At 35.9% G+C, this 13,431-nt stretch overlaps 1 protein-coding gene across 4 annotated transcripts in view; it reads right to left on the bottom strand.

Moving 5' to 3' along the window:
- The window catches only part of LOC124955656 (zinc finger protein 423 homolog), a 52,261-nt gene that overhangs the window by 14,993 nt on the left and 23,837 nt on the right, over window positions 1–13,431 (bottom strand). The gene's annotated exons all lie outside the window — the stretch shown is intronic.

The following is a 13,431-nucleotide window of genomic DNA, read 5'->3' as shown; positions in this document are numbered from 1 at the left end:
CGTGCGGAATGGATTCTCACACACGGTTGGAGTTCTGTACCACCTTATGAGAGAGCACAGAGAAATTTGAATTTGCCGTATGACTCCCCATAGAGCATGATAGAACCCCATAGGTATGTCTCTGACCCGTGCCAAGGCGCTGCTGTTGACGTTGAGCCCACCCATTGTGATTATTTATCTTATTGCAATCGTGACTTTAGGTGGTCTTATTTTTTTTCTTTTAGATCATTGAATTCAACTTTTCCCCACTTTTTGACAATTATTTTTATTTTGTTAGAAATATACGTTAATTACATGTATATTTTAAATTCATTTTTACTAGAAATATTTATGTGAGAAAGAGAAAAAGAAAGAGAGAGAGAAACGATTAAATGATTCGTGTAATTCGTATGGCCAATATCAAGATATGATTGATATTCGAAGTGGAGCAGAAGATCATGCAAACGAGTTCGATCTATCTCAAACAGCAATCGCATTGAAGCGAAACCATCCGAATAAAAACGAGAGATGTCGATTTTACAGAGAGTTGTTCCGAGATGATTCCATCGAATACATCTTTATGATTGCTTGACTTTCGATTTGTTATATTCTTTGCTATGAATTTATCATAATATTTTTATATTATTGAATATTAACAAATTTAAGTTTGGTATCTCGTCATAAATCTAATAAAACTTTCAAGTGTATTAAAGTTAGATTATTATTGTAACATTGTTAATTATTATACAATATAATATTAACGATAATATTAATATAATAATAAAAAGAAAAAAAGAAAAAAAGTAAAAGAAAAGACCAGTGTGGTTACAAGCGTAATGGAACGTAGCGTCGATTCGTTGTGGGAGGCACCTTAATAGAGCGCATGTGCGAACCGACAAACTTTCCTCTCAATCGACTCCGCCTACGTTGCTCCTGTACTGTGCTCCTACTAATGCACACAACGGTGTGCAGTCACCCACGCTACTCTACACGTTACTATCCCCACCACATGAATCGGCCACCTCGTAAAACGTACGCACGCACTCCGTTGAAGCGCCACGCGCGATTTCCATTCATAGATCGAACCGCCCGCGAACTTAATCTTTAGGCCGCATTCACACGCGAGTACTTTTTTCTTTTAATTTTTTTTCTCTTTTTTCTTTCCTATTTTTTTCTTTTTTCTATTTACAAATTCGTCATAGCTTTTGCACGAAATGACAATCTATGTCAGTTGGATATAATTTTTTTCTTTTTTCTTTTTACAAATTCGTCATAGCTTTTGCACGAAATGACAATCTATGTCAATTGGATATAATTTAATCGTCGATTAATTTTTTTCTATTATTTATTCGAGTTAATGTTAAAAAATTATTCATTGTTATTATTAATTTCATTCATTTTTCTAATTTATTATAAAATATTTATATAAATACAATTCAAATTTTTAATTATAGCAGTAACGATCGACTCTTGTTTTTCATCCGTAAATGTAAAAAATTCTCATTTATAAATGACTTAGAAAAGGAATAGAAATTTGATCCTAGCTAAGAAAATGTAGACACTCGTTTTCGTTTAGGATTAAGCATACCACAGTTCGGTTTCACGTTTTGCGGTGAACAAATCACACGGAAACCGTAGAATCATTTCAATATCTTCGCAAGGCTGTGAGAACGCCGATGATTTTCTTATTGAATTTATTAGATTGAAACGTTCTCACGAAGGAGAATGAAAGAAAGTTTAGAACGAATGGTGATGAATGTCTCCGATACTTTCACGATTAGCACAACATTCGAAAATTCTTTTCTTTCTAACAAAAATAATCTTTCTAAAACGATAAGATAGATAGATATTGCTGAGTAAATGTCGATTATTTCAATGTTTTTCTCATCGTTTTGTCTCGGCTTGCTAAGGAAACTTTTTCCACGAGTTTTAACCATCGATAAGAAAATACTTGGAAGAAAATCGAAAGTGATAGTCAATGATTAGTCATAGTTTTTTTTTTGTTTATATATATATATATATATATATATCTATTCACATTTATATCTCTTCTCTATCGTGAAACAATCATTAGAACGGTGTTTCTAATCTTCGTGTTCATTGATAAAAATTGTCCATTGATAAAAAGTTCTGAATGGAATGACAAAAGTTCAAAGTACCAGCTGATTTCTAGACTGTTCGTCAGCTATATTTTATCATTAATTTTTTTCATTTGTAAACATTTATTTATCATTTCGTTCATACAAAATGATTTCGAGGAATTTCGAAGAGCTGAATAAATATTCTAACCGGAAGTTTGACTTCTTGATAAATTGTCTCAAAGCACCGACTCATTTTCAAACAGCTACTACTGCTACTACTACTACAATGACCAGTCGCATGATCTTCGAAACAATAACATTAAAGATAAGAAACAATGAAACAAGAGAAAGAGAGAGAGAGAGAGAGAGAGAGAGAGAGAGAGAGAGAGAGAGAGAGAGAGAGAGAGAGAATGTAAGATCCTTTCGCGTGTTCGCGAGAATATATTGGGCGGTAAATTTAAACCTGAATAGTGGCGTTCTGCTCGAAGTAAACTTCCGGTCCGGTGAAGAGTGAATTTCCACGAAAGCAGGAAATGTTCTAACCGGAAGTGACTACCCTCTTAGACCTTGCACCCTTCAGACTGACCACCATTTTACTCAAACTATGTGAAATCCCACTTGGGTCGCCAAGACATTACCTGGACGATTTATAACAGTACTTAGAAGACTTTCTAAGTCCGACTAAAGAGAAGTTAATCTAGATATGTAAATAATAATCATTCAACAAAATGCAATTTACTATCCTAAATGATATATTTAAATTATCGTTGACTCGATAATTTAAATATCGATTATTATCATTTAATGGCACTGTTTCAAGTTTTTCTTCTAATTAGCTCTAATGATGTTATCCAAATTTTTGAGTTATAATGACAAAAACATTAAGAAAAAGAAAAAGAAAAAGAAAAAAAGAGTCATACCCATTACTATGAAATCTTTTTTATGAGCTATTCTTTATACTACAGACGAAAAAAGACGTATTAAAAATGACTGGCACGTTTCAAAAGTTCGAAGCTCCTAGGTAGCATAACGAACGAAAAAATTTACATCAAGATTCGAAAAGTTAAATGATTGCGTCAGTGGACAAATTAGTTTTCTATTTTATCTTTTGATCTTGGCAATTCTGGTAATCCTTCATCTTTTCTATTACAATATACCTGCAGTTATTAAGTAGAACATTATTTCGTTTTCATTATTTTATTTTATAGATAAAAGATAAATAAGAAAATAAATGAAATTAATATCTAATTATTATAATAATTATACGCATATAATAATTATTGTCAACTGTAATTGTATCATTAAAATAATTGTAAAATATTTTCGTTTAACATAATTTTTTATAGATAACAACATTTCATCAGGCATATCTAACTTATAAAAATCGATTTCGAAAAGCATTTACTGTCCACGGAAGATACCAGAGAACATTTATTTTTTCAGATTCCCATACTAAGACAAGCACCCTGTGTCCTGATACGCTTCTCCATCGTTCTACCCCTCTGAGTTCCTATAGTAGAAATTTTTTGTCTGACAAAAATACGAAAGAAAAAAAGTGTTAGTGTCTCGACCGCGATGAGATCAGACAGGTGAACCTTAATTCGTTGGGGGCTGAGAGAAGAGGACCTGATATCAAAGACGACCGCCAGGATCGTCGAGAAGATCCGGCGAAACCACCATGAGTGTTCAGCTGTATCGTTATTAAGGGTCACTCGAGCGTTTATTTTTTCATTGTTCAGTTCTCTCTCTCTCTCTCTCTCTCTCTCCCTATTCTTGGACATAGGGCAAGACAATCGTCTTAATCTTCAGATGTATGTGATTGCAATATATTATTCAAGATATTATTATTAATTAAAAAAGAAAAAAAAATTAATCATACATTTTATTTCTTACTTTTCCTATTTGTCAAAAAATTTCTTTAATTTAATTATCCTTTGTCCTTAGGATTCCGCGTTCACAAAACATCAACGTGACCTCTCGTTATAGGCGTGAATACCTAATATCTAGTAAGAGAATCAAGTCGTTGACTATCGGCGATATCATATCCTTTAATAAAAGCTTCACATTCGCATTATACCTAACAGATTCTTAAAAACAATATGACGTTAACATACTAAATTTTAAGCACGAAACATTGTGACAATCATCTTTTAGTTATTTTTAAATTATTTCTGCTTCGACTTTACGATGATTTTTTTCAACGATCTTCCACAAGATGAGACGATTATGGCACGTGCCTTCCGTTCACGGTTGACTCAATGATCATCCAAGTATATCGAGACGTAGTATCATCTGTCTTTTGAAATCGAATGCTTGCTCGTCTCGGTGTACGAGCATCTTGAATGGAAAAAAAGGTAAGTTAATAGCAGGTAAGAAGTTATCTGAGGAGAATCAATGTTGTCTTCTCCTGCATACGACCTCACACCTGCTGATAGGTTCACTTTTGTTCGACGAAGCAAAACATTTGAGTCACAGCCATTTTTTCTAATAATTCTTTTCGATAATTTAACGATCAATGCATCGACTTATTGAAAAATAATCTTCCTCTATTTCACGTTCCTGAATTTAACTTTGATTACGTTAGACATACGAGAGAGCTACCAAAGAGAATTGCGGTGAGGTTAACGAGTCAACTAGGTATATCGACTTAAATGTCGCAAGCACAGCAGGAGAATACCTCTAGCTACTACTTGTTGCTTCTCACTGAGCTCTCTCACTTGAATCCAAAACTCTATCGAGCGTGCCACAAACTTGGACGAAACAATTTAGATGATTATACTATCTCCTCCTCTATTTTTACAAGTATTATTAAACTTCTATAATGTCGCGTGTAATTCTTAAATAGCATGTTTGTATACTTCTCTATATGAGTTATAGAGCGAGCTAGTGAGAGAGAGAGAAAGAGAGGTTTATATTCATTTCATAAACTAACAATGACATTTCTTTTAAAACAATTAGAAAAATAATACAAGTATTTTTCCTAATAAGCGTCACAATAAATATATAAATTTATACAAGATTATTTAGACCATCAAAGTGTTGATATTATCGATGGCATTACTTTTTCTGAAAAAATCTGAATGAGAATAATGTAAATCAGTTACAAAAAAAAATAGCGTGATAGGAGGGAAGAGGGGGGAAGAGAGAGAGAGAGAGAGAGAGAGAGAGAGAGAGAGAGAGAGAGAGAGAGAGAGAGAGAGAGAAAGATTCTTCGTGGGTGCCCAATGTACAGCTCGTCTCTAAATCTCAGATTACAATCTGCCTGGCGAATGGTGCTAAGATTAAGGACCCCTTGCTTTCTGACTCGCCCATAGGCTTTACAATATGGAGAGCGAAGGGAGACAGAAAAAGATTCTCGTTGATTTTTTCTCAACAAGATTAAAATGTTATGTGTAAGTGGAGGAACAAATACAGCTGGTAAGGATACACGAAAGAAGTAAAAAGAAAAAAAGAAAGAAAGAAAAAAAACAAGAATTCGAAGTTACATTCCTGGTAAATGTGAATCGAGAAGAGAACATTGACTAACTTTTGTCATGCTCGTATCAAATCATTAATTGGAATTACTTAAAATTATAATAGATCGTCTACCTTCATCAATGAAGAAAAGGATTAAACCGATCTAAGTTTATTTTATCTTTAAAAAAAATAAAAAAATAAAAAAAAAGGATACAACAGCAACAGACTGAGAATCTCTCGTTCGACTCAACGGGAGACTGGATAGTTTCGGTTAGTGATAACGTGGAAGAAAGGAAATAAGAGATAGATAGAAGGACCCCTGTAGGATCGTATCGAACTCCCGCTGTTTTCTGGTATTATGTTAAGTGTCGTGTCATTGTCACATGGAACCACACTGTGGAGACATTTATTTGAAAGATCTACTTCCTTTTAGTCATGGTCCATTAGTTTGGAAAGATCTTCGAAAGCGATTCGAGTATGATTTAATTTTCTAATGATTCTGAACAAATTGTTCGATAAATATTAAAATAAATTATTATCATGATTTTGTGTCTATAAATTAATTATTATCAGATATCTATAAGTAAAGAATTATATTCATTTTTAGCAGGAAATTGGAGTTAATACTCGTATCAAAGCGTCCATGAACACTGTTTTATCCGTGAAGTTTTAAGATTCGAGTGTGTCACGTTGTTCGTGGGAGCAAAGCGAATCGTACAGAAGGAGAGAGGAGAGGAGGAGAGTGAGGTGACAAGACAAAAGATATAAGAAGAGAATTCTAGTTGGTAAGGCCGTCGACGGACTGTGGGAAGCTCGTTTCTTTGCTTTTACCGATGGATATTCATTTTTTTTATCTTTTTACGTAGAAATCTCTTTTAAAATAAATCATGATGAATTGCAGGATCATAGGTAAAAATCTTTTTTTCTTTATATATCAATTCAGTTATAAAGTAATTAGTGAATAAATAAAAATAAAATAAATAAAGTAATATTCATACGAATTGATTCGACAAATTTTTCTAAGCAAAAAATCCTTTCGTCCTTGTAGTATCGTATATGAGGACAAGGACAGAATGAAGTGATAGTTGAACGGGTGTGAAGAAGAGAGAGAGGGAGAGAGAGAGTCAGGGGTAGCGCATATCATCTTAAAGTTTAATTGAGTCTCGGTCTCGTAGGAACGAAGCCTCGGAGCCAATCTTACTCGGTGCTCAGGCCCCAAGGGACTCTAGGGGTCCTGCCGTTTCTGCACCCTCTCTTCTCTTCCCACGAAGCATGGCGTTTCGTCGATTCTCAAGAGAACATCCGGATATCTCTTGATGCGACCTCCTTTCAAGAACATTCGTCTTCGGTTAAACTCGTACGATCGAGTGATCTCTTTATAGATACCTATTTATTTTCTGACGATGACTGGTGTATAAAAATTTTTTTTAATAATAAAAACGAGAGATAAAAAAATGTTTAAAATTTTGGAAGCAGTTATTTAGTTTTCAACTAAATGGACTAGAAATATTTAAAGGAGTTTGTATTTTAAATGATCTAAGTTAACGTATTAGGAATCTAATGTTCATCAAATTGGTACAGCTTGAAGGTAGAGAAGGTGTAGTATGCATTTGTTAAATAGATATTGTTCTTTTGGTTAAAATCTTTCAATAATTAAATTAAATTGGCATGTATACTTTCGAACGAATAATCTTCAATGAATTGTTCAACTATTTATTCTAGTTATAATAAACGCGATTTTCTTCTAATTCAAATATTTTATGATGAAAACGAGGAGACGCGGTAAAAGAATGTTGAGAAATTTGTATGATAGCCGAAACTCGATGGCGAGGAGATTAAGCTCGACTCGAAGATAACGGTGAATACGGTACGCGTCTGGAGTTGGAATTAACGCGAGATGGAGTACGAGATGGGGGTGGTTTTGCACGGACCCTCTCTTCTCCTTTCTCTCGTGGGATACACTGTAATTCATCGCAAGAGGCTGCTCGTCCTCGACCCTTCTTCCTCGATGGTACCGACAACCAGTACTAAAGTCGGTTGTCTGTAGAGCGAGTGCCGAATTAGTTGTAAATGTTTAAACTTTCTTTCGGGGAAGTATTCCCATTCTAGTCTTGCTTTTGGACTGACTAAAATCTTCAAAACTCATCTTTTTGCTTCTATTAACTTCTCACTAATTATTTTTAATCGTACAAAATAAAAAGAATTTCTTATTGAATTAAAATTATTTCCCATTAATTGTTTCGAGCTTTTTTTATGATTACATTAAGAATAAAAAAAAATAATATACCTTTATAATCATTATCAATTCAACAGGTATATGTAGAATAATGATGAAATTGAACAAACAAAATTCTCGATCTGAACGATGCGTTTCTCGTGTCCGATTCTATTCATCGGAGACTTTGAATGACAATAGTTGGGACGAGGATGAATTTGATCTCTTCTTTGGTAAAAAGCGGTACCTAATTGCGGCAAAAGGAAAACAACATCATCTAGATGTTTTTTCGACGTTTAACCTACGAATTGTATTCACCTGTAAGAACGTAACCAGATATCTCAATCATCTTGTCACGGATTATAGAAGTTCATACAAAGGGCGTCCCACAATAAACCGCCCCCGTAGGACACCAGGGTCCAAAGTACACGATGACGACTCAAATACAACGGCTCTAGTCGATTTTCTCACAATAATCGTATCGAACCGTGCTATTGTTATATCTTCGGACTTGTTTCAAGAAAATTGAAAAGAAATATTAATAATAAAAATAGATATTACATAATAGAAAATATTAAAGAAAAAAAATTAAAGAAATGCTCTATCAATGATTTGGTGTAAAAATTAAAATGTATAAAGAAGAAAAAAGTGAATAAAAAAAAATCAAATATAAGGTACATTTTTCAAGATGATCTCAATAAAAGCAATTGAAATCTCATCCACGTTCTCGAAACCGTTCCTTAGAGAATATCTATACCTTGAAGGTTTCGAGAAAGGACAAAGATGTGCCCTTACGATCCTGGTACCGATCACGGTATGCCTTAGGTTCATACTTTGTTTTATACCCCTCTTATATCGGGTTACGTGTACCACCTAATGCCTGGTATATAAAGGAGACACAGTAGGCTCCATCGGCTCTCCACGGACAGGATATCCATTCTATATTATATTAAATTCTGAACCGGCTCCTTTTCTCTCTCTCTCTCTCTCTCTCTCTCTCTTTCTCGTTCTCTCTCTTTCTCCCTCCCTCTCTCGCTTCGTTCCTTCGTAGAACGGAGACCATGAGGAATGGAATCATCGAGCAAAAGGGGTGGCCTCGAGAGGGGCACGAAGAAAGGGCGGTTCTGATTTTTGTCTTCGCACAGTCCATTGTGATTTACCGCTGGTGGGACATCCGATACACGTCCTTCGAAATGCGTCACTAAACGTACGAAATGGAGCGAAACCAAACGATCGGTTGTACCCTTCCTGGAAACTTTAGAACATCCGCCGGAATCATCGATTTCACCCTCACCATCGTCCAATCGTTCTACTATCTCTTTCTTCAGCTTATCTTCTTTATGGATAATTATTTCAACTATTGCCAAGTTCTCTATCATCTGATCTAAATGGATTGCATGTTGTTACGTTGTTTTAAAGTCGTACGTAATAACGTGATTAGAGCAGTTTCCTATTTGTTAAAATCTAATCTATTCTAAGTACGTTGGGCTAGAGGCTTATTTAATAATTCGACCATATCTCGAGTAATTATTGGACATTTAACGCATCAGAGTGAAAAACATTCGATATATCTAAAAATACAAATCATTTTAACGACCTCAGGAAGAAATCTTCGTCTCTTTCTTAGCTACGTGCAAAATACTTTGTCGTTATGGGTTGCGTCCGGTTTAGTTTACGAGTACTTTAGCATAATATTGTAGAAAAAGAAAGCTGATGTCCGATCCAAAGTATCTTCAGTTTATAGAAAGAGATAGAGATAGAGAGGTGTATCCAGGAAGAACGGGCGATGGTGTTCTTCTCTCTCTAGGGAGAGATGGAACGGGTAGGACTGAAAGAGCGTCCAATTGGTGCCCAGGGTGCATTTGCGTCTAATTCAATGCATTATACCCCTACTACGCGGTCACCACGAGCGATTCTCGACGACTACGAAGCATCCGGCAGCACGACATCACCACTGCCTCGGGCTAACCACCCAGCGAAAGCTCCTGTGGCTTCTCTCCGACCTTCGAATCGATCTCTAGCTGATCGCTGCCGCTGCCACTGCTGCTAGATAGACCCTTTGCTCTGCACGTTGCTTCGGTCTCACGTTATTACCTCGCCGCAACGAAATTATCGCTTCTCCAAGAATCTTAATTGGTTGCATACAATAATATTCCTGATCGATTGATCGATTATCGATTAGAGAGGAGGGAATCATCATGATTTTGTCTCTTCGACAAAGCGATACAAGTAATAACTATGCCAATTTTTCTAAATTACATCCTAAGGATTAGAATTACGTTACGATAAAGAAACTAATAAATTTCTAATTTATCTACTAATCGATATTAAAAAAGTCTTCCAATCGCGATCGGATCTTTAGAATTCTTTTCTTAAAAGACAAGAAAACTTTTCGATAGACTCGATGAAAGAAAAAAAAAATTCCCAAAAGAATAGGTAACTCATTCCGGTCGTAGGAAAAACCAATTTCCGTGGCGAACGTTCTCGTTGGTACATTTCTTTCAAGGACGTCTCTATCTATTTCGTCTCGAACAGCGCAGAGAAGAAGAGAAGAGAGGATTCTCGAAGGATAGGAAAAGCATGGACCGCGGGATCGAGCGAAGAGAGTGCGATAAGAAGACACCCGCAGGTGTAATTATGATTACCGCAGTGCAGAGAAAGACGGAGTATTGCGGAGCTCGTATGGCAGCCATGGGATCGTGGGAAATAGGAATCCTCGAACGGCACTTTCGCGTCTCCGTTCTTCCTACCAGCTAAAGCCGACCACCAACAACGCTGTTTTCCGATTGTTGGTCCCCTGGCCTTTCCCTGTGGCTTCCTACTCCAACCGGCTGTGCTTCTTTGCACTCTCTTTTCAAATTCCATTGCTTCGACGTTACTTCGGCTACGTGTGTGTGTGTGTGTGTATGTGTATGCGCGCGCGCGCATATGTACATATCTATATACGTACGTATATACATACATACGTATCTATATATAATAGTTTCCTTATAAAAACATTTTCTTGGATTCATTTGGATCAAGAACACATTTTTTGATCCAGCTGCCTCTTTTTTAAATACACACGTACAAGCAAACCTGTAGCATAATACAATTAATTCGTACCGTACCGTGTCATGAGAAGCTACAAAGAAGGTAATTTTTTACCGCGTTATATCGAAAGCGCGTTAACGTGTTATACAAGGGTTGATTATATAGGTATGAAAGAATATACATAAAGAAAAAGAAAGAAGAGAGAAAAATTGGTTTGGGTTTCACGCATTTGGAGAAAGGGGAGTCGTTCGTTTCTCTCCTGGAACAGTTAACACGGCTGAATTTTTCCAGGATGAACCCCACGGGTCTTGACTACAGCACCCTGAGGTCTCGTTTCGGCCTATGCTTTATACGCAACCACCTTTGTTTCCTCCTCTATTTTGTTTCTCCGAGGAGATCGCAAAAATACAGAAAGAAACTTCTTCTCTGCTAACTAACAGCAGGAAGCACACATCGAAGTAAACCCTTCGAATGTCTTGTCAAAAAGAATATATGATAAGCCGTTGGAATGTTTTCTTTCTATTTTCTTGCATTTTAATTGGATCCCAAGGTATTCAGTTTCTTATCGAGTTATGATCTATACCGACCGTTAACTTCTACGACATGATATAGAAAAAAATAATATAAGACAGTGATCGATCTATTTCATTCGTTTAAAAAAGTTTCATCCTAAGCCAATGTCAACCTCGCAAATCTTGTTGTCTTATTTTAGGTTTCATTCGGTCGAAGACATTAATGTTGATTCATACTTGCCTATAAGATACGATTAATAAACTCAAATATTTATTTTTTCCTTTAAATTATAAGATCGACCGATTTGAGGTTACCACTGCGTAGTCTAAATTTTCGAAAAATTCAATCCTCCAGTCATTTTCAATTTCGAGGTGGCTTTGTGAACGGACCTTAAAGAAATCTTTCCTTCCGTTGTCTTGTTTCGATACATAGCGATCGCTTTGAATCAACTCCTTATCCATCATCCCATTGGCTCTGCCAAAACAAAACAAACAAGGGACTTTCTCCTCTCGATGAGTTGTTAACGAAAAAAAAAAAAAAAAAAGAAAAGAAAAGAAATTAATTTACGATACAAAGAAATTGGTGTAGGTACATATTGTATGACGAACAACGAAACTCTTTTTTGATATCCATCCAAGGGAAGGAGGATATAAGAATGTAGAAAAGAACGAAAAAGATAGCATATTCAACGGAATTAAATTATATCAAGATAAAAGAAAGATGTATAGAGCAAATCTCTGCCCTATACAGGGTGAGCCAAAAGTTCCCAAGCGATTATAAAAATCAATTACTTTTTAGGCTAATCCTTTTATCATTCAAACGATAAAATTACAAGCTCTTAGCCTATTCTCCAAAAATACTATATTATTGTTAAATGGACTACTATATTATTGTTAGAATTTGTCAATATCGATTTAAGTGTACCACACGTTAGAATGAAAGGTTAACTTCCAAAATAATTTCGAGTAGAAATAGGAGAGATCGAACGCGTCTAAGTTTGAAATATTCATCGTGTTTGGCGGGTTTACGATCGATTTCGAATACGTAGGCATACACGTATATAGTACCGTATGGTTGGTCTGCAATAAGGCCGCAACGGAGTTTTCTCGACGTAACGCGAATTCAATTAGCCGTAAGCGTTTCTCTGCGGTCGACACGTGGGCGAGGGCGCATAATGCGTACGCATCTTCTTGATGAAGAGAGAAAGAGAGACGATGTTTTTATAAGAAAGAAAAGGAAAAGGAAGAAAAGAAAAAGAAGAAGAAGTTTCAAGAGCCTACATCAACGTTTCTCCAAGAGAGAAGGACACGCCAGTTACCGGCAGTGAGCTCACCGCGATCCTGAGGTCGCATCTCCTCCTTCCACCAAAGGGCAAATTGCTTCGATCCTTGTCTCAACTGCCCTCAAACCGCAATTGCTTAAGAGCTAGCAATTAAACGGCTCGCGCCACCACCACCACCAAGAATATCCTTAAGGGGTCTTTGCCTTCTTCGAACCGAACATATTCTCTGACCATTTTCTTTCTTTATTTCGTTAGGTGATGTTAAGAAGAAAGTTTGGTGCTACCTCCATACCAGATTATTTATAATATTTGGATATACCTATAAACACACAGATATACTAGATACTTCATCGAGATCGTAATAATATCAAGTTGAATTCATGGATATACCAGAACGCATAGAGTCATCATAGATGACAATACTCGTAAGGATTCATTGGTTGATACGAAACGACGTCGAGAAGACTGTCGACCATATTGATCTTATCTCTAAGCATATACCAATTTTAAAACGTTTTAATCTGGTACGGTATTACGAAAGAAAGTTTACAAAACATTAGTCATCCTAGATAGAAAAGCGTTTGCACGAGCATATCGATCAGACTTAAAAAAAAAATATCTATTATAGTTACACACGCGCGCGCGCGTATACATAGATGCATGATCTATAAAAGGAAGAAGAAAGAAGAAGAAGAATGGAGGACGTTGTCCTATACTTTGCAATTTTCTACATGAAGAGAAAGGATCGGCATTGAGATCTGCGGTTTGTTCCACGATAATAGTAAAGGATATATATCCTTCGCGTTATGCGAAGTACTTGTGAGAGATACGTTCTAACTATAGCTAAAGCTTTAAACGCTTAAGCATCCTTC

Source organism: Vespa velutina, chromosome 19, assembly GCF_912470025.1.
Source record: "Vespa velutina chromosome 19, iVesVel2.1, whole genome shotgun sequence".
Taxonomy (NCBI): domain Eukaryota; kingdom Metazoa; phylum Arthropoda; class Insecta; order Hymenoptera; family Vespidae; genus Vespa; species Vespa velutina.
Note: the sequence above shows the minus strand (reverse complement) of the source record. Positions and strands in the feature narration are given on the sequence as shown.